Source organism: Hyla sarda, unplaced genomic scaffold, assembly GCF_029499605.1.
Source record: "Hyla sarda isolate aHylSar1 unplaced genomic scaffold, aHylSar1.hap1 scaffold_1518, whole genome shotgun sequence".
Taxonomy (NCBI): Eukaryota; Metazoa; Chordata; class Amphibia; order Anura; family Hylidae; genus Hyla; species Hyla sarda.
Window position 1 is genome coordinate 1083 of NW_026608152.1, and position 23618 is coordinate 24700.

The window sequence follows — 23618 nt, forward strand, 5'->3', positions numbered from 1 at the left end:
AAGAATTTGGGGGATAAGGATGCTGAGGGGATATGGAAGTTTTTGAAATGGAGATATCTTGTAAGTTTGTAATTGGTGATGGTATTTATGTTTGTTTGAAATTGAAAATAAAAAGAAAGACCTAATGATGAGTTGGACTTTACTTCAGAAAGTCTAAGTGACGAAGTATGGAGTTGGATTTTGATGTTTTAATGTCCAAACCTGAAGGTTTAAAAAAAAAAAAAAAAAAAAAAAAAATCTGTTCTTATCAGTTTAATATCTGATACGTCCCCTATCTGGGGACCATATATTAAATGGATTTTTGAGAACGGGGGCTGATTTCGAAGCTTGCTTCCGTCGCCCTATGCATTGACCCGATATGGCAGTATCTTCGGGTACAGTGCACCACCCCCTTACAGGGTTAAAAAGAAAGATTCCTACTTTCATTGCTACCTGCTTGCTTGCTGGCTAGCCAGCTAGCCAGCCCTGTGGGCCTTGCTGCTGCTGCTTCTGCAGCCAAAAAGCAAAAGGTGGTGCTGCTGCTGCTTCTGCTGCTTCTGCTTCTGCTTGTGTCTGGCCGCTGTTGGAGCGTCCAGGCACAGGACTTCTGCTGCTGCTGACTAAATGGCCTCCTTAATTGGATCATTTGAGTAGCCAGCACACCTGTGCAGGTAGGGCATGACATGATAGGCAGCTGCCTTGATAGCGGGTGGGTGCTGAATGTTCCTAATTGACAAAATAAGATTAATGCTTATGAAGAAATATAAAATCTCATCCCTTCCCCAATATCGCGCCACACCCCTACCCCTTAATTCCCTGGTTGAACTTGATGGACATATGTCTTTTTTCGACCGTACTAACTATGTAACTATGTAACATAACATGGGGGGGGGGGGGGGGGTCTCCTGGCTGTTCACACAGGTGTGTCATTGCTGTACATTGACCATGCATTGCTTCTGTGGTATTGCAAAGGCAAAGACAAATGCTTCCAGCCATCCATTGCACTAATGGATTGGTCATCAGCTGGCTGTCTATGTCCCGCATCAATATAGACCAAAGTACAGAGGGTTAGGCTATGCTATTGTGCACCTACCTGATGCATCAGAAGGTGCGAGGCCCTTGCTAAATTCTGTGCACAGACTTTGAGATCTATGCTTTAGACTGTATCTAAACCTGCTCCAACATGGACTGACATTCTGGCCTACTTTCAGCCGATGCGACTTGTCTGTCGCTGAACAGTCGCTTTTTATGTATTCAGCACCTATGTATAATGTTGTAAAAATGCTCTAGAAGCTAAAGTCGCAGAAATGTCGCACATATTTGGCCTGCAACTTTCTGTGCGACAAATTCAGACAGGAAAAATCAGTATAAATCCTTAGAAAATTATCCCCCAGTGTCTCCATCTGCTGGCGGTATTGAATAAGCATTGCTGCACTGATGGGGTATGCATTAGACGAAAAAAAAGAAGAAAAAGAAGAATAATACGCCCAGAAAAGAGGCGAAAAGGAGAAAAACGTAAAAAAACGTGAAAAAAAAGTAAGAGGAAGAGAAGGGAAAAAAAGGTGGAAATGGGTTTAAAAGTGATTTCGGCGGAGAATATATATATATATATATATATATATATATATATATATATATATACGCGCACACACACACATATATATAAACGTATTCTCCGTTGAGATATTGCAGCCGCTGCTGTGTCCAGGCCCAGGAGCCTTAGCACTGTGCTATGATGTCACTCAATACCACTGACATCACTAGGTGTAAACAACATCTCTCCTTTGCTGTGTATGTGACTATGGAGCTGTTTGGTGATGTCGTCTATTACGGCCTTCATAGAAGCAACAGGAGATTGTTGCATCCATCTACAACCCTCAGAACTACAGTGCTATGATGTCACTCACTTCCACAGGCCTTGCAGAGTGTAAACAACAACAACCCAGCTTTGTTGTGTATGTAACCATAGGGATTTGTGATGTCACCTAGAACCTTCACAGCAGCGACAGCTTTATGAGGAGCATCAGCACTGCTCTGCCTGAGCAGAACCATCACCGCCATAGGTTGTCAAATAACCCGGATTTAACCCACACAGGTAAGTCCAATGGGGTGCAGGCATGTCCTCTATGCTTACAGCTTCCCGTGGGTGTTGGTTTGATACCGTTTGGGGACAGCCAAGGAGGCATCTGCAGGCAACAAAGGTAGGTGTGTGCTTGTGTGTGTGTTTCCTATGCAGATCCTAAGCCCAGTGTCACATGCAAGTAGGAGGAGTAAGAAGGGTTCCTGGCAAATCCGGGTTATGGATTGCATTTAAAAAGGCCCCGTGGGAGTGCAATGGGCCCCTGTCTTGCTGCTTAGCAATAATGGTATGGGTTTAGGTTCTGCTGTGTGTACTGGTGGTTGACTGCCCCCCAGCCCAGAGTGTGCATGGAAAATTGTCTGGCAGCCTCCCTGACAGCAAGCAGTGATAGTGCCCATGAAGGGGACCTTGTTGGGCCCGCCCCTTTCACGGTTATCGCTTCTCGGCCTTTTGGCTAAGATCAAGTGTAGTATCTGTTCTTATCAGTTTAATATCTGATACGTCCCCTATCTGGGGACCATATATTAAATGGATTTTTGAGAACGGGGGCTGATTTCGAAGCTTGCTTCCGTCGCCCTATGCATTGACCCGATATGGCAGTATCTTCGGGTACAGTGCACCACCCCCTTACAGGGTTAAAAAGAAAGATTCCTACTTTCATTGCTACCTGCTTGCTTGCTGGCTAGCCAGCTAGCCAGCCCTGTGGGCCTTGCTGCTGCTGCTTCTGCAGCCAAAAAGCAAAAGGTGGTGCTGCTGCTGCTTCTGCTGCTTCTGCTTCTGCTTGTGTCTGGCCGCTGTTGGAGCGTCCAGGCACAGGACTTCTGCTGCTGCTGACTAAATGGCCTCCTTAATTGGATCATTTGAGTAGCCAGCACACCTGTGCAGGTAGGGCATGACATGATAGGCAGCTGCCTTGATAGCGGGTGGGTGCTGAATGTTCCTAATTGACAAAATAAGATTAATGCTTATGAAGAAATATAAAATCTCATCCCTTCCCCAATATCGCGCCACACCCCTACCCCTTAATTCCCTGGTTGAACTTGATGGACATATGTCTTTTTTCGACCGTACTAACTATGTAACTATGTAACATAACATGGGGGGGGGGGGGGGGGGTCTCCTGGCTGTTCACACAGGTGTGTCATTGCTGTACATTGACCATGCATTGCTTCTGTGGTATTGCAAAGGCAAAGACAAATGCTTCCAGCCATCCATTGCACTAATGGATTGGTCATCAGCTGGCTGTCTATGTCCCGCATCAATATAGACCAAAGTACAGAGGGTTAGGCTATGCTATTGTGCACCTACCTGATGCATCAGAAGGTGCGAGGCCCTTGCTAAATTCTGTGCACAGACTTTGAGATCTATGCTTTAGACTGTATCTAAACCTGCTCCAACATGGACTGACATTCTGGCCTACTTTCAGCCGATGCGACTTGTCTGTCGCTGAACAGTCGCTTTTTATGTATTCAGCACCTATGTATAATGTTGTAAAAATGCTCTAGAAGCTAAAGTCGCAGAAATGTCGCACATATTTGGCCTGCAACTTTCTGTGCGACAAATTCAGACAGGAAAAATCAGTATAAATCCTTAGAAAATTATCCCCCAGTGTCTCCATCTGCTGGCGGTATTGAATAAGCATTGCTGCACTGATGGGGTATGCATTAGACGAAAAAAAAGAAGAAAAAGAAGAATAATACGCCCAGAAAAGAGGCGAAAAGGAGAAAAACGTAAAAAAACGTGAAAAAAAAGTAAGAGGAAGAGAAGGGAAAAAAAGGTGGAAATGGGTTTAAAAGTGATTTCGGCGGAGAATATATATATATATATATATATATATATATATATATATATATACGCGCACACACACACATATATATAAACGTATTCTCCGTTGAGATATTGCAGCCGCTGCTGTGTCCAGGCCCAGGAGCCTTAGCACTGTGCTATGATGTCACTCAATACCACTGACATCACTAGGTGTAAACAACATCTCTCCTTTGCTGTGTATGTGACTATGGAGCTGTTTGGTGATGTCGTCTATTACGGCCTTCATAGAAGCAACAGGAGATTGTTGCATCCATCTACAACCCTCAGAACTACAGTGCTATGATGTCACTCACTTCCACAGGCCTTGCAGAGTGTAAACAACAACAACCCAGCTTTGTTGTGTATGTAACCATAGGGATTTGTGATGTCACCTAGAACCTTCACAGCAGCGACAGCTTTATGAGGAGCATCAGCACTGCTCTGCCTGAGCAGAACCATCACCGCCATAGGTTGTCAAATAACCCGGATTTAACCCACACAGGTAAGTCCAATGGGGTGCAGGCATGTCCTCTATGCTTACAGCTTCCCGTGGGTGTTGGTTTGATACCGTTTGGGGACAGCCAAGGAGGCATCTGCAGGCAACAAAGGTAGGTGTGTGCTTGTGTGTGTGTTTCCTATGCAGATCCTAAGCCCAGTGTCACATGCAAGTAGGAGGAGTAAGAAGGGTTCCTGGCAAATCCGGGTTATGGATTGCATTTAAAAAGGCCCCGTGGGAGTGCAATGGGCCCCTGTCTTGCTGCTTAGCAATAATGGTATGGGTTTAGGTTCTGCTGTGTGTACTGGTGGTTGACTGCCCCCCAGCCCAGAGTGTGCATGGAAAATTGTCTGGCAGCCTCCCTGACAGCAAGCAGTGATAGTGCCCATGAAGGGGACCTTGTTGGGCCCGCCCCTTTCACGGTTATCGCTTCTCGGCCTTTTGGCTAAGATCAAGTGTAGTATCTGTTCTTATCAGTTTAATATCTGATACGTCCCCTATCTGGGGACCATATATTAAATGGAATTTTGAGAACGGGGGCTGATTTCGAAGCTTGCTTCCGTCGCCCTATGCATTGACCCGATATGGCAGTATCTTCGGGTACAGTGCACCACCCCCTTACAGGGTTAAAAAGAAAGATTCCTACTTTCATTGCTACCTGCTTGCTTGCTGGCTAGCCAGCTAGCCAGCCCTGTGGGCCTTGCTGCTGCTGCTTCTGCAGCCAAAAAGCAAAAGGTGGTGCTGCTGCTGCTTCTGCTGCTTCTGCTTCTGCTTGTGTCTGGCCGCTGTTGGAGCGTCCAGGCACAGGACTTCTGCTGCTGCTGACTAAATGGCCTCCTTAATTGGATCATTTGAGTAGCCAGCACACCTGTGCAGGTAGGGCATGACATGATAGGCAGCTGCCTTGATAGCGGGTGGGTGCTGAATGTTCCTAATTGACAAAATAAGATTAATGCTTATGAAGAAATATAAAATCTCATCCCTTCCCCAATATCGCGCCACACCCCTACCCCTTAATTCCCTGGTTGAACTTGATGGACATATGTCTTTTTTCGACCGTACTAACTATGTAACTATGTAACATAACATGGGGGGGGGGGGGGGGGTCTCCTGGCTGTTCACACAGGTGTGTCATTGCTGTACATTGACCATGCATTGCTTCTGTGGTATTGCAAAGGCAAAGACAAATGCTTCCAGCCATCCATTGCACTAATGGATTGGTCATCAGCTGGCTGTCTATGTCCCGCATCAATATAGACCAAAGTACAGAGGGTTAGGCTATGCTATTGTGCACCTACCTGATGCATCAGAAGGTGCGAGGCCCTTGCTAAATTCTGTGCACAGACTTTGAGATCTATGCTTTAGACTGTATCTAAACCTGCTCCAACATGGACTGACATTCTGGCCTACTTTCAGCCGATGCGACTTGTCTGTCGCTGAACAGTCGCTTTTTATGTATTCAGCACCTATGTATAATGTTGTAAAAATGCTCTAGAAGCTAAAGTCGCAGAAATGTCGCACATATTTGGCCTGCAACTTTCTGTGCGACAAATTCAGACAGGAAAAATCAGTATAAATCCTTAGAAAATTATCCCCCAGTGTCTCCATCTGCTGGCGGTATTGAATAAGCATTGCTGCACTGATGGGGTATGCATTAGACGAAAAAAAAGAAGAAAAAGAAGAATAATACGCCCAGAAAAGAGGCGAAAAGGAGAAAAACGTAAAAAAACGTGAAAAAAAAGTAAGAGGAAGAGAAGGGAAAAAAAGGTGGAAATGGGTTTAAAAGTGATTTCGGCGGAGAAATATATATATATATATATATATATATATATATATATATATATACGCGCACACACACACATATATATAAACGTATTCTCCGTTGAGATATTGCAGCCGCTGCTGTGTCCAGGCCCAGGAGCCTTAGCACTGTGCTATGATGTCACTCAATACCACTGACATCACTAGGTGTAAACAACATCTCTCCTTTGCTGTGTATGTGACTATGGAGCTGTTTGGTGATGTCGTCTATTACGGCCTTCATAGAAGCAACAGGAGATTGTTGCATCCATCTACAACCCTCAGAACTACAGTGCTATGATGTCACTCACTTCCACAGGCCTTGCAGAGTGTAAACAACAACAACCCAGCTTTGTTGTGTATGTAACCATAGGGATTTGTGATGTCACCTAGAACCTTCACAGCAGCGACAGCTTTATGAGGAGCATCAGCACTGCTCTGCCTGAGCAGAACCATCACCGCCATAGGTTGTCAAATAACCCGGATTTAACCCACACAGGTAAGTCCAATGGGGTGCAGGCATGTCCTCTATGCTTACAGCTTCCCGTGGGTGTTGGTTTGATACCGTTTGGGGACAGCCAAGGAGGCATCTGCAGGCAACAAAGGTAGGTGTGTGCTTGTGTGTGTGTTTCCTATGCAGATCCTAAGCCCAGTGTCACATGCAAGTAGGAGGAGTAAGAAGGGTTCCTGGCAAATCCGGGTTATGGATTGCATTTAAAAAGGCCCCGTGGGAGTGCAATGGGCCCCTGTCTTGCTGCTTAGCAATAATGGTATGGGTTTAGGTTCTGCTGTGTGTACTGGTGGTTGACTGCCCCCCAGCCCAGAGTGTGCATGGAAAATTGTCTGGCAGCCTCCCTGACAGCAAGCAGTGATAGTGCCCATGAAGGGGACCTTGTTGGGCCCGCCCCTTTCACGGTTATCGCTTCTCGGCCTTTTGGCTAAGATCAAGTGTAGTATCTGCATTTGGTCTGGTCGGAAGGTGTCTGTGGTACCCCGCTTCTCGGCCTTGGGGGATTGTCTCTCCTTACGGAGCGACTTCACCCCCTTGCTGCTATTGGGGAGCGGGCTTAGTCCACAGACAACGGGTTGCGATCCCCCTGTCTCTGGGACCTTGTGTCTCAGAAGGCATTTTCGGTACGTTGAGCGTTACCTGTAGCTTCGGAAGCACCTAGGGTACCCCCGACCTCTGCCTTGGGTAAGGGTTCCGCTTTTATAGCGGGATTCCGAGCCCCTGCTGCTATTGGGGAAGGGGCTTAGTCCCTGGGTGTGGAAGATGCCGTTCTCCTGGGCTTTCCCCTCTGGGGAAATGTCGATGCGAAATACCATCCGCATAGAGGTGTCGGAGAGCCATCGTCAGTTGAAGAACCTCCGCTTCATTGCGGAGGTGATTCTTCTTGACTACTTCCGCCTCAATAGGGAGGACATCCTGTGTCTAAATGACCAGGAAAGCCGTGGCCTGTATACCGTCACCTTCACGGCCACGGCGTGTTGCGATAACATCTATGCAACCTTGTCTGGTGCGGACCAGAGGGACGATCGACTCGACGGTCTTTCGTTCCAGTTCCTCTATGGTGAGGAACATATACCGTTGGTGGTGGCTATGCACAGCCCTCATGTGACCACGGAGGATATAGCCACTTTTCTTCGGCGATACTGCGAAGAGGTGCGATTCGCAAACAAAATCTTGAACTCCGTGCGGTTCTGGAACGGCAAGAGGAAGTTCTGGGTCAAGCTCCGTAAGGATCCCGGTGGTATTGGGGGTCTTTGCCATCCGCCCCCAAATTTTGCCATCGGGAGAGTTCGGGGCTTCCTGTTCTATCCTCAAATGCCTATGTATTGCCGAAATTGCTTGAGGTTTGGCCACACCCAGGAGACCTGCGGCGCGGAGCGTGTGATTCGCTGCAATAGGTGTGGCCAAGAAGGTCACATAGCCTCAAGATGTAGCCATACGATAAGGTGCAACCTCTGCGGAGAGGAAAATCACGATTTTAATTCCTGTCCCCATAAAGCAAAAACTACGATGGGTGGGTCAAGGCTGGGCCCACCCAAAGAGGGGACAGGACAAAAGACGTCCTTTTTTAAGATGCCCAAACCCCAGATGGCAGGTACTGATGGGTCCAGGCCCAAGACCTCTGGTGCTCCATCGGGGGGCCCACCGTTGGTAGTGCTAGGGGGAGGCCATGGGGATTCCACGAAGCCCGGGCGGGTGATCGAGTTTACTGCCCGGGGAATTGAAAGACGTCGATCGACTTCCTACCTGGCTCAAGAGCCCGCCGAAACTTCTGAAGGGGGCTCACCTGTGGCGGGTGGCAGCCGACGGGCCTCGGTGGGGGCAGAGGTGGACCCAAAATTGCAGCATAAGCCAGGTACTGGCTTGGCCCAGGGTCGCCCTGCTCCGGACGAAGAGGCCCCGGTGAAAGCCCGCCGGAAGGGGAGCCAGGTGGCCAGGTCTGAGCCCGGTCCTGTTACTCCGCCTATACAGGACAGGGCCAAGAAGACAAGTGGCGCCAAACCAGGGTTTGCTGCCCCGCCAGCAGTGGACCCGGTGGGTAAAACTGGCCATCGTCGATCGATGGGGAAGTTGGAGCAACAGTCCTCAGCAACGCTTGCTGGGGAACAAGCGATGAAAACTTCCCAAGGTAGCGGCAAAGGTTCCGGAAAAGAGGCCTCACAGGCCCCTGTGCAGCAGTTCCAGTCGTCAAAAGATGAAAGAAGACGCAGATCCATCAGCCGGGGGCCAGAGATTACATCGAGTGAGAGCAACACAGAGGATATGGACAGCAGTGTGACATTTAAAAGACAAAGAGAAGAAGAAGAGGAAGACATTCAAAGGAAAGCGGCGTGCCGTAGTTCGGACGAGAGCGAGCTCAGGGTCGGGGCATCATCGATCTCAAGCTCCGACCCTCAGAACATCAAGGAGCTGATGACCCCGCAGGCGGGGGATGACGGTACGCAGCTTATTATTGACTTTGATTCTCCAAGCACGGACTCTCCATAAACTATGCCTATCCCTGTAAAAATTGCCTCACTCAATGTGAGGTCCTTAAAGAGCCCTGATCGCAGGGCTGCTTTATTTTCTTATCTAGAGACATGTGACTTTGACCTTTGCCTGCTACAAGAATGTGGAATCCCTAGTAAAATGGACTATAAAGACTTAAAAGAAGACTGGAAGCTGGGCCCATCCATATGGTCCGGTGCAAATGACTGTCGTTCTGTGGGTGTTGGGCTGCTCTGCCGAGGCCAGTCCTTTTCTATTCATACAGTAACTGAGATTGTGCCTGGCAGAGCTCTTTTAATTCATCTATATTTTAATGGACTTTTAATTCGTGTTTTAAATGTGTATGCCCCTCCTGATAAACAGGAGCGGGCAGAACTATTTGAAATTTTACCACTGTTTTGTGTTGGGTCTTCCCCCCTGCTGGTGGGAGGTGATTTTAACTGCATACGTGATGGGGAACACCGGCAGGGTGGGGATATTAATCGTAAAGACCGCACTTCTTACCTGCTTAAAAATTTTATTGATGATTTTAATTTGAAAGATTGCTGGAAGGATCTCTTGCCGGAGGACCCGGGCGCCACATGGTCCAATGGAAGAGTGAGCTCCAGAATCGATTTTATTTTTTCCTCTAGAGCTTTTAAACCCCTGAAATGCACGCTCGAGCAGAATATCTTCTCTGATCATAAGCTCCTCTTGGTGGGCCTGGAGCTAGAGGGGGAGCAAAAAGCAAAAAGGGGCCTCTGGAGATTAAACACCACACTCCTAGAGGACCCTGAGATAAAAGAGGAGTTTGTGCGGACCTACCAATGCTGGCAATCACAAAGAAAACCCCACGAGCCTATGCTGCACTGGTGGGAGGGCACCAAATCTAAAATCAGATTTTTTTTTATCAAAGCAGGTAAGAAGAAGGCAAAAATGGAAAAACAGTGGTTTTATGTTCTTAACATGCGTTTAAATGTACTTTTTAAATTGAAAGAAGCTGGTATGGATGTAGAAAATGATATTTTAAACCTTAAAACTGAAATAAAACATGCCATAGAAAAGAAAGGGAAACAAATCATTTTTAACTCACATGTGCAGCACCTGGAGGAGGGCGAGAAATGTTCCCGTTTCTTTTTTAAAAAAGTGATGAATAGGAGGGATATCATCCAAAACCTTGAGGGTGAATCCACTCCAAAAGGCATGTTAGATGCAGTTTTTAACTTCTACCAGCTTCTTTTTAATAAGAAAGATCTTAATCCATCCTTTTTAGAACATGTTCTTAATTCCCTTGATTTTAAGCTAGATGTTTTAGACCAGGAGGTTTTATCCCGTGATCTTAACTTAGATGAACTTTTATTTGTTTTTAAAAGTTTTTCTAGTGGGAAGGCCCCTGGGGAAGATGGTTTACCCATCGAATTTTATTTAGCTTTTTGGGATATTTTAAAGGATGATATGGTTTTATTGTATAAAGAAACTTTTATTGTTAATGAACTTCCCCCTTCCTGGAGGAGGGGGATTGTATCATTACTTTTTAAAAAGGGTGAAAAGGATATGCTAAAAAATTGGCGCCCCATCACACTTTTAAATGTCGATTATAAAGTTTTAGCCAAGTTATTAGCTGTCCGTTTTAAACCTTTTATTCATAAATTAATTCACCCAAATCAGGTTTGTGGGGTACCTGGAAGGTCTATAGCTGAATCCCTAAATATTTTAAGAGATGTTTTATGGTATTTTAAGGATAGAAATCAAACTGTAGCAATTTTATCCTTAGACTTTGAAAAAGCCTTTGATAGGGTCTCCCATGAATACCTGTTTTTAGTTCTTAAAAAGATGGCAGTGCCTGAAACGATTTTAAGCCGAATCATGCTTTTATACCGATCCTGTTTTAGTCAAGTCTCTGTTAATGGCTTTTTAACCAGCGGTGTTCCTCTTTTATCAGGTGTCAAACAGGGCTGCCCCCTGTCCCCACTCCTTTTTATTTGCGCAATCGAACCACTGATGGCCCTCCTCAGAAAAGACCGGGTAGTAAGAGGCGTACCGATACCTGGTGGAGGAGGGACCCATCTAAAGGTGTTGGGGTACATGGATGATGTCACCATACTGTGCCCGGACTCTCCATCCATGAGGGGGGCATTGAGGAACACCAGCTATTTCTGCGAGGTCTCTGGTTTTAAGCTAAACACAGATAAATGTGACTGTTTTTATATTGGCTCCTGGGATTCATCCATCACCCCAGGAGTCACAATGCAACAGGATCAAATTAAAGTTTTAGGTATTGTTTTTAACCAGGTCAATGATGGGAGCCCTAACTGGGATTCAGCTATAGCTAAGATGGAGAAGAAGATTTTAATGTGGAATCTTAGAAACCTTACCATGGAGGGGAAGATTTTAATAATAAAGATGGTTTTACTCCCTATTATGCTATACATTGCCATGGTATTTCCTCCATCTATTTTATACATTAAAAAAGTAACTAGAATTGTTTTTACTTTTTTATGGGGTTCAAAAATGGAGAAATTAAAGCGTGATTTTATGTACAAAAGTAAAGATAATGGCGGGAAAGATGTTCCTAACCTTTTTACTTTCTTTTACATAAAGTATTTCTGTTTCTGTTTTAAAATTATTAAATCCGATGGCATTTTTAGCTGCTTTTTAAGGTACGCTGCGGGCATGGTTTTTAAAAGATGGTTGCGCATCCCTCTGAACGCTCCGGTGCTTCTGTGTCCCCCAAAACATTATGTGGTGTTGGAAAAGACAGTCAGGCTCCTAGGTCTCCAAGATTTGGAGCCTGACATACTGGGGGACCAGAGAAAGGTATCAAAGGTCCTCAGGCGGAGTGAGGTTACCCTGGCAGTGTCCAATTTCACACAGGCAAGATCCAAAAAGGTATGGCGGAACGTGTACGGGAAGTTTCTGGCGAATGTACACAGGGATCTTGCCTGGGCAATCGTCCACCAGTGCCTCCCTACTCGTGAGTTCCAGCACAGGCGAGGACTGGTGGCGAGAGCCAAGTGCCCGAGAGATGGCTGCGGAGTGGACGAAACGGTGCTGCACATATTTTGGAACTGCCCTTTTGCACGGGAGCTTTGGAGGAAGGTAGGCCCACTTTTGAAGTGGGCCTGCGGCCTAAAAGATTTTAATCACGAATGTGTTTTTTACGGTCTTTTTAACTGCCCCAATTTTAAACAGCAGATGATCTGCTGGATGATTATTAATTGTTTTAAAAATGCCATCTGGAAAGTTAGGAACATCTTACTTTTTAAACATGATTTTATTGATGTTAAAAACTGTATAAAGCTGGCCCTGAGTGAGATGTACATCTATTACCTAAGAGACAAGAAACAGTTGGGGGCCAGCGAGGCAGCATCCATGTGGTGTCTGCCTCTATGGAACGAAATAACAATATAATCAGTTTTTATGACATTTGTATAATGTTTTATCCTGCCATTTTTATTTTTTCTCCTTTTATTACTGGTTTTATTATTTGTATTTTAAAACTTTTGTGAACCTTTTATTATTTTGCATTTTAAATTTTGTATGGTTTCTTATTTATTCAATAAAATTTTGTTGAAACCTTATCTGTTCTTATCAGTTTAATATCTGATACGTCCCCTATCTGGGGACCATATATTAAATGGATTTTTGAGAACGGGGGCTGATTTCGAAGCTTGCTTCCGTCGCCCTATGCATTGACCCGATATGGCAGTATCTTCGGGTACAGTGCACCACCCCCTTACAGGGTTAAAAAGAAAGATTCCTACTTTCATTGCTACCTGCTTGCTTGCTGGCTAGCCAGCTAGCCAGCCCTGTGGGCCTTGCTGCTGCTGCTTCTGCAGCCAAAAAGCAAAAGGTGGTGCTGCTGCTGCTTCTGCTGCTTCTGCTTCTGCTTGTGTCTGGCCGCTGTTGGAGCGTCCAGGCACAGGACTTCTGCTGCTGCTGACTAAATGGCCTCCTTAATTGGATCATTTGAGTAGCCAGCACACCTGTGCAGGTAGGGCATGACATGATAGGCAGCTGCCTTGATAGCGGGTGGGTGCTGAATGTTCCTAATTGACAAAATAAGATTAATGCTTATGAAGAAATATAAAATCTCATCCCTTCCCCAATATCGCGCCACACCCCTACCCCTTAATTCCCTGGTTGAACTTGATGGACATATGTCTTTTTTCGACCGTACTAACTATGTAACTATGTAACATAACATGGGGGGGGGGGGGGGGGTCTCCTGGCTGTTCACACAGGTGTGTCATTGCTGTACATTGACCATGCATTGCTTCTGTGGTATTGCAAAGGCAAAGACAAATGCTTCCAGCCATCCATTGCACTAATGGATTGGTCATCAGCTGGCTGTCTATGTCCCGCATCAATATAGACCAAAGTACAGAGGGTTAGGCTATGCTATTGTGCACCTACCTGATGCATCAGAAGGTGCGAGGCCCTTGCTAAATTCTGTGCACAGACTTTGAGATCTATGCTTTAGACTGTATCTAAACCTGCTCCAACATGGACTGACATTCTGGCCTACTTTCAGCCGATGCGACTTGTCTGTCGCTGAACAGTCGCTTTTTATGTATTCAGCACCTATGTATAATGTTGTAAAAATGCTCTAGAAGCTAAAGTCGCAGAAATGTCGCACATATTTGGCCTGCAACTTTCTGTGCGACAAATTCAGACAGGAAAAATCAGTATAAATCCTTAGAAAATTATCCCCCAGTGTCTCCATCTGCTGGCGGTATTGAATAAGCATTGCTGCACTGATGGGGTATGCATTAGACGAAAAAAAAGAAGAAAAAGAAGAATAATACGCCCAGAAAAGAGGCGAAAAGGAGAAAAACGTAAAAAAACGTGAAAAAAAAGTAAGAGGAAGAGAAGGGAAAAAAAGGTGGAAATGGGTTTAAAAGTGATTTCGGCGGAGAAATATATATATATATATATATATATATATATATATATATATATATACGCGCACACACACACATATATATAAACGTATTCTCCGTTGAGATATTGCAGCCGCTGCTGTGTCCAGGCCCAGGAGCCTTAGCACTGTGCTATGATGTCACTCAATACCACTGACATCACTAGGTGTAAACAACATCTCTCCTTTGCTGTGTATGTGACTATGGAGCTGTTTGGTGATGTCGTCTATTACGGCCTTCATAGAAGCAACAGGAGATTGTTGCATCCATCTACAACCCTCAGAACTACAGTGCTATGATGTCACTCACTTCCACAGGCCTTGCAGAGTGTAAACAACAACAACCCAGCTTTGTTGTGTATGTAACCATAGGGATTTGTGATGTCACCTAGAACCTTCACAGCAGCGACAGCTTTATGAGGAGCATCAGCACTGCTCTGCCTGAGCAGAACCATCACCGCCATAGGTTGTCAAATAACCCGGATTTAACCCACACAGGTAAGTCCAATGGGGTGCAGGCATGTCCTCTATGCTTACAGCTTCCCGTGGGTGTTGGTTTGATACCGTTTGGGGACAGCCAAGGAGGCATCTGCAGGCAACAAAGGTAGGTGTGTGCTTGTGTGTGTGTTTCCTATGCAGATCCTAAGCCCAGTGTCACATGCAAGTAGGAGGAGTAAGAAGGGTTCCTGGCAAATCCGGGTTATGGATTGCATTTAAAAAGGCCCCGTGGGAGTGCAATGGGCCCCTGTCTTGCTGCTTAGCAATAATGGTATGGGTTTAGGTTCTGCTGTGTGTACTGGTGGTTGACTGCCCCCCAGCCCAGAGTGTGCATGGAAAATTGTCTGGCAGCCTCCCTGACAGCAAGCAGTGATAGTGCCCATGAAGGGGACCTTGTTGGGCCCGCCCCTTTCACGGTTATCGCTTCTCGGCCTTTTGGCTAAGATCAAGTGTAGTATCTGTTCTTATCAGTTTAATATCTGATACGTCCCCTATCTGGGGACCATATATTAAATGGAATTTTGAGAACGGGGGCTGATTTCGAAGCTTGCTTCCGTCGCCCTATGCATTGACCCGATATGGCAGTATCTTCGGGTACAGTGCACCACCCCCTTACAGGGTTAAAAAGAAAGATTCCTACTTTCATTGCTACCTGCTTGCTTGCTGGCTAGCCAGCTAGCCAGCCCTGTGGGCCTTGCTGCTGCTGCTTCTGCAGCCAAAAAGCAAAAGGTGGTGCTGCTGCTGCTTCTGCTGCTTCTGCTTCTGCTTGTGTCTGGCCGCTGTTGGAGCGTCCAGGCACAGGACTTCTGCTGCTGCTGACTAAATGGCCTCCTTAATTGGATCATTTGAGTAGCCAGCACACCTGTGCAGGTAGGGCATGACATGATAGGCAGCTGCCTTGATAGCGGGTGGGTGCTGAATGTTCCTAATTGACAAAATAAGATTAATGCTTATGAAGAAATATAAAATCTCATCCCTTCCCCAATATCGCGCCACACCCCTACCCCTTAATTCCCTGGTTGAACTTGATGGACATATGTCTTTTTTCGACCGTACTAACTATGTAACTATGTAACATAACATGGGGGGGGGGGGGGGGGGGGTCTCCTGGCTGTTCACACAGGTGTGTCATTGCTGTACATTGACCATGCATTGCTTCTGTGGTATTGCAAAGGCAAAGACAAATGCTTCCAGCCATCCATTGCACTAATGGATTGGTCATCAGCTGGCTGTCTATGTCCCGCATCAATATAGACCAAAGTACAGAGGGTTAGGCTATGCTATTGTGCACCTACCTGATGCATCAGAAGGTGCGAGGCCCTTGCTAAATTCTGTGCACAGACTTTGAGATCTATGCTTTAGACTGTATCTAAACCTGCTCCAACATGGACTGACATTCTGGCCTACTTTCAGCCGATGCGACTTGTCTGTCGCTGAACAGTCGCTTTTTATGTATTCAGCACCTATGTATAATGTTGTAAAAATGCTCTAGAAGCTAAAGTCGCAGAAATGTCGCACATATTTGGCCTGCAACTTTCTGTGCGACAAATTCAGACAGGAAAAATCAGTATAAATCCTTAGAAAATTATCCCCCAGTGTCTCCATCTGCTGGCGGTATTGAATAAGCATTGCTGCACTGATGGGGTATGCATTAGACGAAAAAAAAGAAGAAAAAGAAGAATAATACGCCCAGAAAAGAGGCGAAAAGGAGAAAAACGTAAAAAAACGTGAAAAAAAAGTAAGAGGAAGAGAAGGGAAAAAAAGGTGGAAATGGGTTTAAAAGTGATTTCGGCGGAGAAATATATATATATATATATATATATATATATATATATATATACGCGCACACACACACATATATATAAACGTATTCTCCGTTGAGATATTGCAGCCGCTGCTGTGTCCAGGCCCAGGAGCCTTAGCACTGTGCTATGATGTCACTCAATACCACTGACATCACTAGGTGTAAACAACATCTCTCCTTTGCTGTGTATGTGACTATGGAGCTGTTTGGTGATGTCGTCTATTACGGCCTTCATAGAAGCAACAGGAGATTGTTGCATCCATCTACAACCCTCAGAACTACAGTGCTATGATGTCACTCACTTCCACAGGCCTTGCAGAGTGTAAACAACAACAACCCAGCTTTGTTGTGTATGTAACCATAGGGATTTGTGATGTCACCTAGAACCTTCACAGCAGCGACAGCTTTATGAGGAGCATCAGCACTGCTCTGCCTGAGCAGAACCATCACCGCCATAGGTTGTCAAATAACCCGGATTTAACCCACACAGGTAAGTCCAATGGGGTGCAGGCATGTCCTCTATGCTTACAGCTTCCCGTGGGTGTTGGTTTGATACCGTTTGGGGACAGCCAAGGAGGCATCTGCAGGCAACAAAGGTAGGTGTGTGCTTGTGTGTGTGTTTCCTATGCAGATCCTAAGCCCAGTGTCACATGCAAGTAGGAGGAGTAAGAAGGGTTCCTGGCAAATCCGGGTTATGGATTGCATTTAAAAAGGCCCCGTGGGAGTGCAATGGGCCCCTGTCTTGCTGCTTAGCAATAATGGTATGGGTTTAGGTTCTGCTGTGTGTACTGGTGGTTGACTGCCCCCCAGCCCAGAGTGTGCATGGAAAATTGTCTGGCAGCCTCCCTGACAGCAAGCAGTGATAGTGCCCATGAAGGGGACCTTGTTGGGCCCGCCCCTTTCACGGTTATCGCTTCTCGGCCTTTTGGCTAAGATCAAGTGTAGTATCTGTTCTTATCAGTTTAATATCTGATACGTCCCCTATCTGGGGACCATATATTAAATGGATTTTTGAGAACGGGGGCTGATTTCGAAGCTTGCTTCCGTCGCCCTATGCATTGACCCGATATGGCAGTATCTTCGGGTACAGTGCACCACCCCCTTACAGGGTTAAAAAGAAAGATTCCTACTTTCATTGCTACCTGCTTGCTTGCTGGCTAGCCAGCTAGCCAGCCCTGTGGGCCTTGCTGCTGCTGCTTCTGCAGCCAAAAAGCAAAAGGTGGTGCTGCTGCTGCTTCTGCTGCTTCTGCTTCTGCTTGTGTCTGGCCGCTGTTGGAGCGTCCAGGCACAGGACTTCTGCTGCTGCTGACTAAATGGCCTCCTTAATTGGATCATTTGAGTAGCCAGCACACCTGTGCAGGTAGGGCATGACATGATAGGCAGCTGCCTTGATAGCGGGTGGGTGCTGAATGTTCCTAATTGACAAAATAAGATTAATGCTTATGAAGAAATATAAAATCTCATCCCTTCCCCAATATCGCGCCACACCCCTACCCCTTAATTCCCTGGTTGAACTTGATGGACATATGTCTTTTTTCGACCGTACTAACTATGTAACTATGTAACATAACATGGGGGGGGGGGGGGGGGGGTCTCCTGGCTGTTCACACAGGTGTGTCATTGCTGTACATTGACCATGCATTGCTTCTGTGGTATTGCAAAGGCAAAGACAAATGCTTCCAGCCATCCATTGCACTAATGGATTGGTCATCAGCTGGCTGTCTATGTCCCGCATCAATATAGACCAAAGTACAGAGGGTTAGGCTATGCTATTGTGCACCTACCTGATGCATCAGAAGGTGCGAGGCCCTTGCTAAATTCTGTGCACAGACTTTGAGATCTATGCTTTAGACTGTATCTAAACCTGCTCCAACATGGACTGACATTCTGGCCTACTTTCAGCCGATGCGACTTGTCTGTCGCTGAACAGTCGCTTTTTATGTATTCAGCACCTATGTATAATGTTGTAAAAATGCTCTAGAAGCTAAAGTCGCAGAAATGTCGCACATATTTGGCCTGCAACTTTCTGTGCGACAAATTCAGACAGGAAAAATCAGTATAAATCCTTAGAAAATTATCCCCCAGTGTCTCCATCTGCTGGCGGTATTGAATAAGCATTGCTGCACTGATGGGGTATGCATTAGACGAAAAAAAAGAAGAAAAAGAAGAATAATACGCCCAGAAAAGAGGCGAAAAGGAGAAAAACGTAAAAAAACGTGAAAAAAAAGTAAGAGGAAGAGAAGGGAAAAAAAGGTGGAAATGGGTTTAAAAGTGATTTCGGCGGAGAAATATATATATATATATATATATATATATATATATATATATATACGCGCACACACACACATATATATAAACGTATTCTCCGTTGAGATATTGCAGCCGCTGCTGTGTCCAGGCCCAGGAGCCTTAGCACTGTGCTATGATGTCACTCAATACCACTGACATCACTAGGTGTAAACAACATCTCTCCTTTGCTGTGTATGTGACTATGGAGCTGTTTGGTGATGTCGTCTATTACGGCCTTCATAGAAGCAACAGGAGATTGTTGCATCCATCTACAACCCTCAGAACTACAGTGCTATGATGTCACTCACTTCCACAGGCCTTGCAGAGTGTAAACAACAACAACCCAGCTTTGTTGTGTATGTAACCATAGGGATTTGTGATGTCACCTAGAACCTTCACAGCAGCGACAGCTTTATGAGGAGCATCAGCACTGCTCTGCCTGAGCAGAACCATCACCGCCATAGGTTGTCAAATAACCCGGATTTAACCCACACAGGTAAGTCCAATGGGGTGCAGGCATGTCCTCTATGCTTACAGCTTCCCGTGGGTGTTGGTTTGATACCGTTTGGGGACAGCCAAGGAGGCATCTGCAGGCAACAAAGGTAGGTGTGTGCTTGTGTGTGTGTTTCCTATGCAGATCCTAAGCCCAGTGTCACATGCAAGTAGGAGGAGTAAGAAGGGTTCCTGGCAAATCCGGGTTATGGATTGCATTTAAAAAGGCCCCGTGGGAGTGCAATGGGCCCCTGTCTTGCTGCTTAGCAATAATGGTATGGGTTTAGGTTCTGCTGTGTGTACTGGTGGTTGACTGCCCCCCAGCCCAGAGTGTGCATGGAAAATTGTCTGGCAGCCTCCCTGACAGCAAGCAGTGATAGTGCCCATGAAGGGGACCTTGTTGGGCCCGCCCCTTTCACGGTTATCGCTTCTCGGCCTTTTGGCTAAGATCAAGTGTAGTATCTGTTCTTATCAGTTTAATATCTGATACGTCCCCTATCTGGGGACCATATATTAAATGGATTTTTGAGAACGGGGGCTGATTTCGAAGCTTGCTTCCGTCGCCCTATGCATTGACCCGATATGGCAGTATCTTCGGGTACAGTGCACCACCCCCTTACAGGGTTAAAAAGAAAGATTCCTACTTTCATTGCTACCTGCTTGCTTGCTGGCTAGCCAGCTAGCCAGCCCTGTGGGCCTTGCTGCTGCTGCTTCTGCAGCCAAAAAGCAAAAGGTGGTGCTGCTGCTGCTTCTGCTGCTTCTGCTTCTGCTTGTGTCTGGCCGCTGTTGGAGCGTCCAGGCACAGGACTTCTGCTGCTGCTGACTAAATGGCCTCCTTAATTGGATCATTTGAGTAGCCAGCACACCTGTGCAGGTAGGGCATGACATGATAGGCAGCTGCCTTGATAGCGGGTGGGTGCTGAATGTTCCTAATTGACAAAATAAGATTAATGCTTATGAAGAAATATAAAATCTCATCCCTTCCCCAATATCGCGCCACACCCCTACCCCTTAATTCCCTGGTTGAACTTGATGGACATATGTCTTTTTTCGACCGTACTAACTATGTAACTATGTAACATAACATGGGGGGGGGGGGGGGGGGTCTCCTGGCTGTTCACACAGGTGTGTCATTGCTGTACATTGACCATGCATTGCTTCTGTGGTATTGCAAAGGCAAAGACAAATGCTTCCAGCCATCCATTGCACTAATGGATTGGTCATCAGCTGGCTGTCTATGTCCCGCATCAATATAGACCAAAGTACAGAGGGTTAGGCTATGCTATTGTGCACCTACCTGATGCATCAGAAGGTGCGAGGCCCTTGCTAAATTCTGTGCACAGACTTTGAGATCTATGCTTTAGACTGTATCTAAACCTGCTCCAACATGGACTGACATTCTGGCCTACTTTCAGCCGATGCGACTTGTCTGTCGCTGAACAGTCGCTTTTTATGTATTCAGCACCTATGTATAATGTTGTAAAAATGCTCTAGAAGCTAAAGTCGCAGAAATGTCGCACATATTTGGCCTGCAACTTTCTGTGCGACAAATTCAGACAGGAAAAATCAGTATAAATCCTTAGAAAATTATCCCCCAGTGTCTCCATCTGCTGGCGGTATTGAATAAGCATTGCTGCACTGATGGGGTATGCATTAGACGAAAAAAAAGAAGAAAAAGAAGAATAATACGCCCAGAAAAGAGGCGAAAAGGAGAAAAACGTAAAAAAACGTGAAAAAAAAGTAAGAGGAAGAGAAGGGAAAAAAAGGTGGAAATGGGTTTAAAAGTGATTTCGGCGGAGAAATATATATATATATATATATATATATATATATATATATATATACGCGCACACACACACATATATATAAACGTATTCTCCGTTGAGATATTGCAGCCGCTGCTGTGTCCAGGCCCAGGAGCCTTAGCACTGTGCTATGATGTCACTCAATACCACTGACATCACTAGGTGTAAACAACATCTCTCCTTTGCTGTGTATGTGACTATGGAGCTGTTTGGTGATGTCGTCTATTACGGCCTTCATAGAAGCAACAGGAGATTGTTGCATCCATCTACAACCCTCAGAACTACAGTGCTATGATGTCACTCACTTCCACAGGCCTTGCAGAGTGTAAACAACAACAACCCAGCTTTGTTGTGTATGTAACCATAGGGATTTGTGATGTCACCTAGAACCTTCACAGCAGCGACAGCTTTATGAGGAGCATCAGCACTGCTCTGCCTGAGCAGAACCATCACCGCCATAGGTTGTCAAATAACCCGGATTTAACCCACACAGGTAAGTCCAATGGGGTGCAGGCATGTCCTCTATGCTTACAGCTTCCCGTGGGTGTTGGTTTGATACCGTTTGGGGACAGCCAAGGAGGCATCTGCAGGCAACAAAGGTAGGTGTGTGCTTGTGTGTGTGTTTCCTATGCAGATCCTAAGCCCAGTGTCACATGCAAGTAGGAGGAGTAAGAAGGGTTCCTGGCAAATCCGGGTTATGGATTGCATTTAAAAAGGCCCCGTGGGAGTGCAATGGGCCCCTGTCTTGCTGCTTAGCAATAATGGTATGGGTTTAGGTTCTGCTGTGTGTACTGGTGGTTGACTGCCCCCCAGCCCAGAGTGTGCATGGAAAATTGTCTGGCAGCCTCCCTGACAGCAAGCAGTGATAGTGCCCATGAAGGGGACCTTGTTGGGCCCGCCCCTTTCACGGTTATCGCTTCTCGGCCTTTTGGCTAAGATCAAGTGTAGTAATACAGGAGATCTGGTCAGAAGGTACTCGGGTACCCCTCTCCTCGGCCTTGTGGGATCGCCCAGGTTTATTGCCTGGGCTTCACCCACTTGTTGCTATTGGGGAGAGGGCCTAGTCCCAGGGTAACGAGTAGCGATCGCCTCTCAAGACCTTCGGGTGGAGAGAGGTTAGAACCATGGATGATGATCCGGATCCAGGTTCTGTGCCGGCATACGCAAGGATCAAAAACACCGTGAGAGTCATTCTCACGGATGATACCAAAAGGGCGGACGATTTGAAATTCGTAGTAGAGGACGTGCTCGGAGGAGTTTTCGGAATACAGAAGGGCGAGATATTGGCAATCCAGGACTACCCGAAGCGTAAAATTTTTGATGTGACGTTCACACAAAATGGCATCCACAGAGATTTTGTTACCAGAGCTGCTGCGAGTAAAGACAAAAAGCTTCAGGGTGTCCGGATTATTGAGCACGTTCTAGACGATATTAAGCTGGTGGTAGTAAAGATGTATTCCCCTTTCGCCAACCTACACGATGTTGAGTTGTTTTTACAAGTCTATTTTAGTAAGGTTGAGTGCAGAGGAAAAATCATGAACAGCTGTGGCATCTGGACATCTAAGTGGAGATTTCAGGTTACATGCAAAAAAGATGACAGATTGCCAGGGGGAATACAACTACCACCAGCTCGTTTTAAAATAAATAATATGTGTGGCGACCTCTTTTATGCGGGGATGCCAAGCTACTGCAGGAAGTGTCACAGATATGGACACACAAAAGAAAACTGTGAAAGTACATGCAAAAAATGTGGTAGCACACAGCACGAGACAGAGAAATGCACAAGAGGAGGGAGGTGCAATTTCTGTCAACAATTCGGTCACCTTTTCTCCTCTTGTCCCCACAGACATAGGACGGAGCAGCAGTGGCAACCCTGGAGGCAGCAAGGACAGCAACCGGGACACCAGCCGAGGCAAGCAGAGCCAGTGATTACCCCCCCACAAGAGGTAAGCGGTGAGATGGAGAAGGAGAAAGACCCCCCTCAGGCAAAAGGAGGGGACCCTAAAGAGCAGAGGATGGCCAAAAAACGTGCAAGTGGTGAAAAAACTGGCCCCCAGGAGCATGCTGGGTTAAGAGAGGAGCGGACGGCGGCCGAATCCGCTCCTCAGCAACCTCTGGCTCAGGGTCCCCCTGAGAGCGATGATCCGGGTGGAGAGGTGAAGGTTAAAAGGCGGAGGGGCTCCAGAAGACTCTATTCGGAGGCGGTCCAGGGGGAGCCGATGGAAGTACCTGCGGATGCAGGGAACCCAAGTGACGTTCCTCCACAGGTCCCCATAGGGGATACCCCCCCTCCTCCCTGCCAGGAGGAGGTTTCAGGGGTGACCGTCTCTGAGGTACCAGAGACGGAACTAAGTGAACACCCGACCCCTATGGAGGGGCAAGAGGTGGAAGAACCCAATGAGTCTGGAGCCCTGATTGCCAGGATGCCCGAGAACAACTATGCCTCAATCATGATGGAGGAGGGGGGTCGGCTGAGTGATGGTGCCTCCTCTCCTGCTTCCTCTATGCGTACAGTTGAGTCAGATTTTGGGGGGTATGAGGCTTCGGAGGGGGAATCAGAGGTGTAAGACGTTTTCTTGTACATTCCCATGGCTGAGTTGTCCGGTCTGTCCTTGAACGTGAGAAGTGTGAGCGCCAGAGTAAGAAGGGTTGCCCTATTTAATTACTTGTC

General features: G+C 46.4%; 7 non-coding genes and 2 pseudogenes across 7 annotated transcripts; all 9 read left to right on the forward strand.

Annotated features, from left to right (window-relative positions):
* The first annotated feature begins 204 nt into the window (after positions 1 to 204).
* Positions 205 to 390, forward strand: LOC130309254 (U2 spliceosomal RNA). Its single transcript, XR_008857948.1, has one exon. It is a non-coding gene; the product is annotated as a U2 spliceosomal RNA (small nuclear RNA).
* Positions 391 to 2493: 2103 nt separating this feature from the next.
* LOC130309225 (U2 spliceosomal RNA) lies at positions 2494 to 2684 on the forward strand. Its single transcript, XR_008857922.1, has one exon. It is a non-coding gene; the product is annotated as a U2 spliceosomal RNA (small nuclear RNA).
* Positions 2685 to 4786: 2102 nt separating this feature from the next.
* Positions 4787 to 4977, forward strand: LOC130309248 (U2 spliceosomal RNA). The gene has a single exon (XR_008857944.1). It is a non-coding gene; the product is annotated as a U2 spliceosomal RNA (small nuclear RNA).
* A 2102-nt stretch (positions 4978 to 7079) lies between these two features.
* Positions 7080 to 7228, forward strand: LOC130309256 (U2 spliceosomal RNA; annotated as a pseudogene).
* Positions 7229 to 12686: 5458 nt separating this feature from the next.
* On the forward strand, positions 12687 to 12872 carry LOC130309251 (U2 spliceosomal RNA). Its single transcript, XR_008857947.1, has one exon. It is a non-coding gene; the product is annotated as a U2 spliceosomal RNA (small nuclear RNA).
* A 2104-nt stretch (positions 12873 to 14976) lies between these two features.
* On the forward strand, positions 14977 to 15167 carry LOC130309250 (U2 spliceosomal RNA). The gene has a single exon (XR_008857946.1). It is a non-coding gene; the product is annotated as a U2 spliceosomal RNA (small nuclear RNA).
* Positions 15168 to 17270: 2103 nt separating this feature from the next.
* On the forward strand, positions 17271 to 17461 carry LOC130309237 (U2 spliceosomal RNA). The gene has a single exon (XR_008857934.1). It is a non-coding gene; the product is annotated as a U2 spliceosomal RNA (small nuclear RNA).
* A 2104-nt stretch (positions 17462 to 19565) lies between these two features.
* LOC130309249 (U2 spliceosomal RNA) lies at positions 19566 to 19756 on the forward strand. The gene has a single exon (XR_008857945.1). It is a non-coding gene; the product is annotated as a U2 spliceosomal RNA (small nuclear RNA).
* Positions 19757 to 21859: 2103 nt separating this feature from the next.
* On the forward strand, positions 21860 to 21992 carry LOC130309257 (U2 spliceosomal RNA; annotated as a pseudogene).
* Positions 21993 to 23618: the final 1626 nt, after the last annotated feature.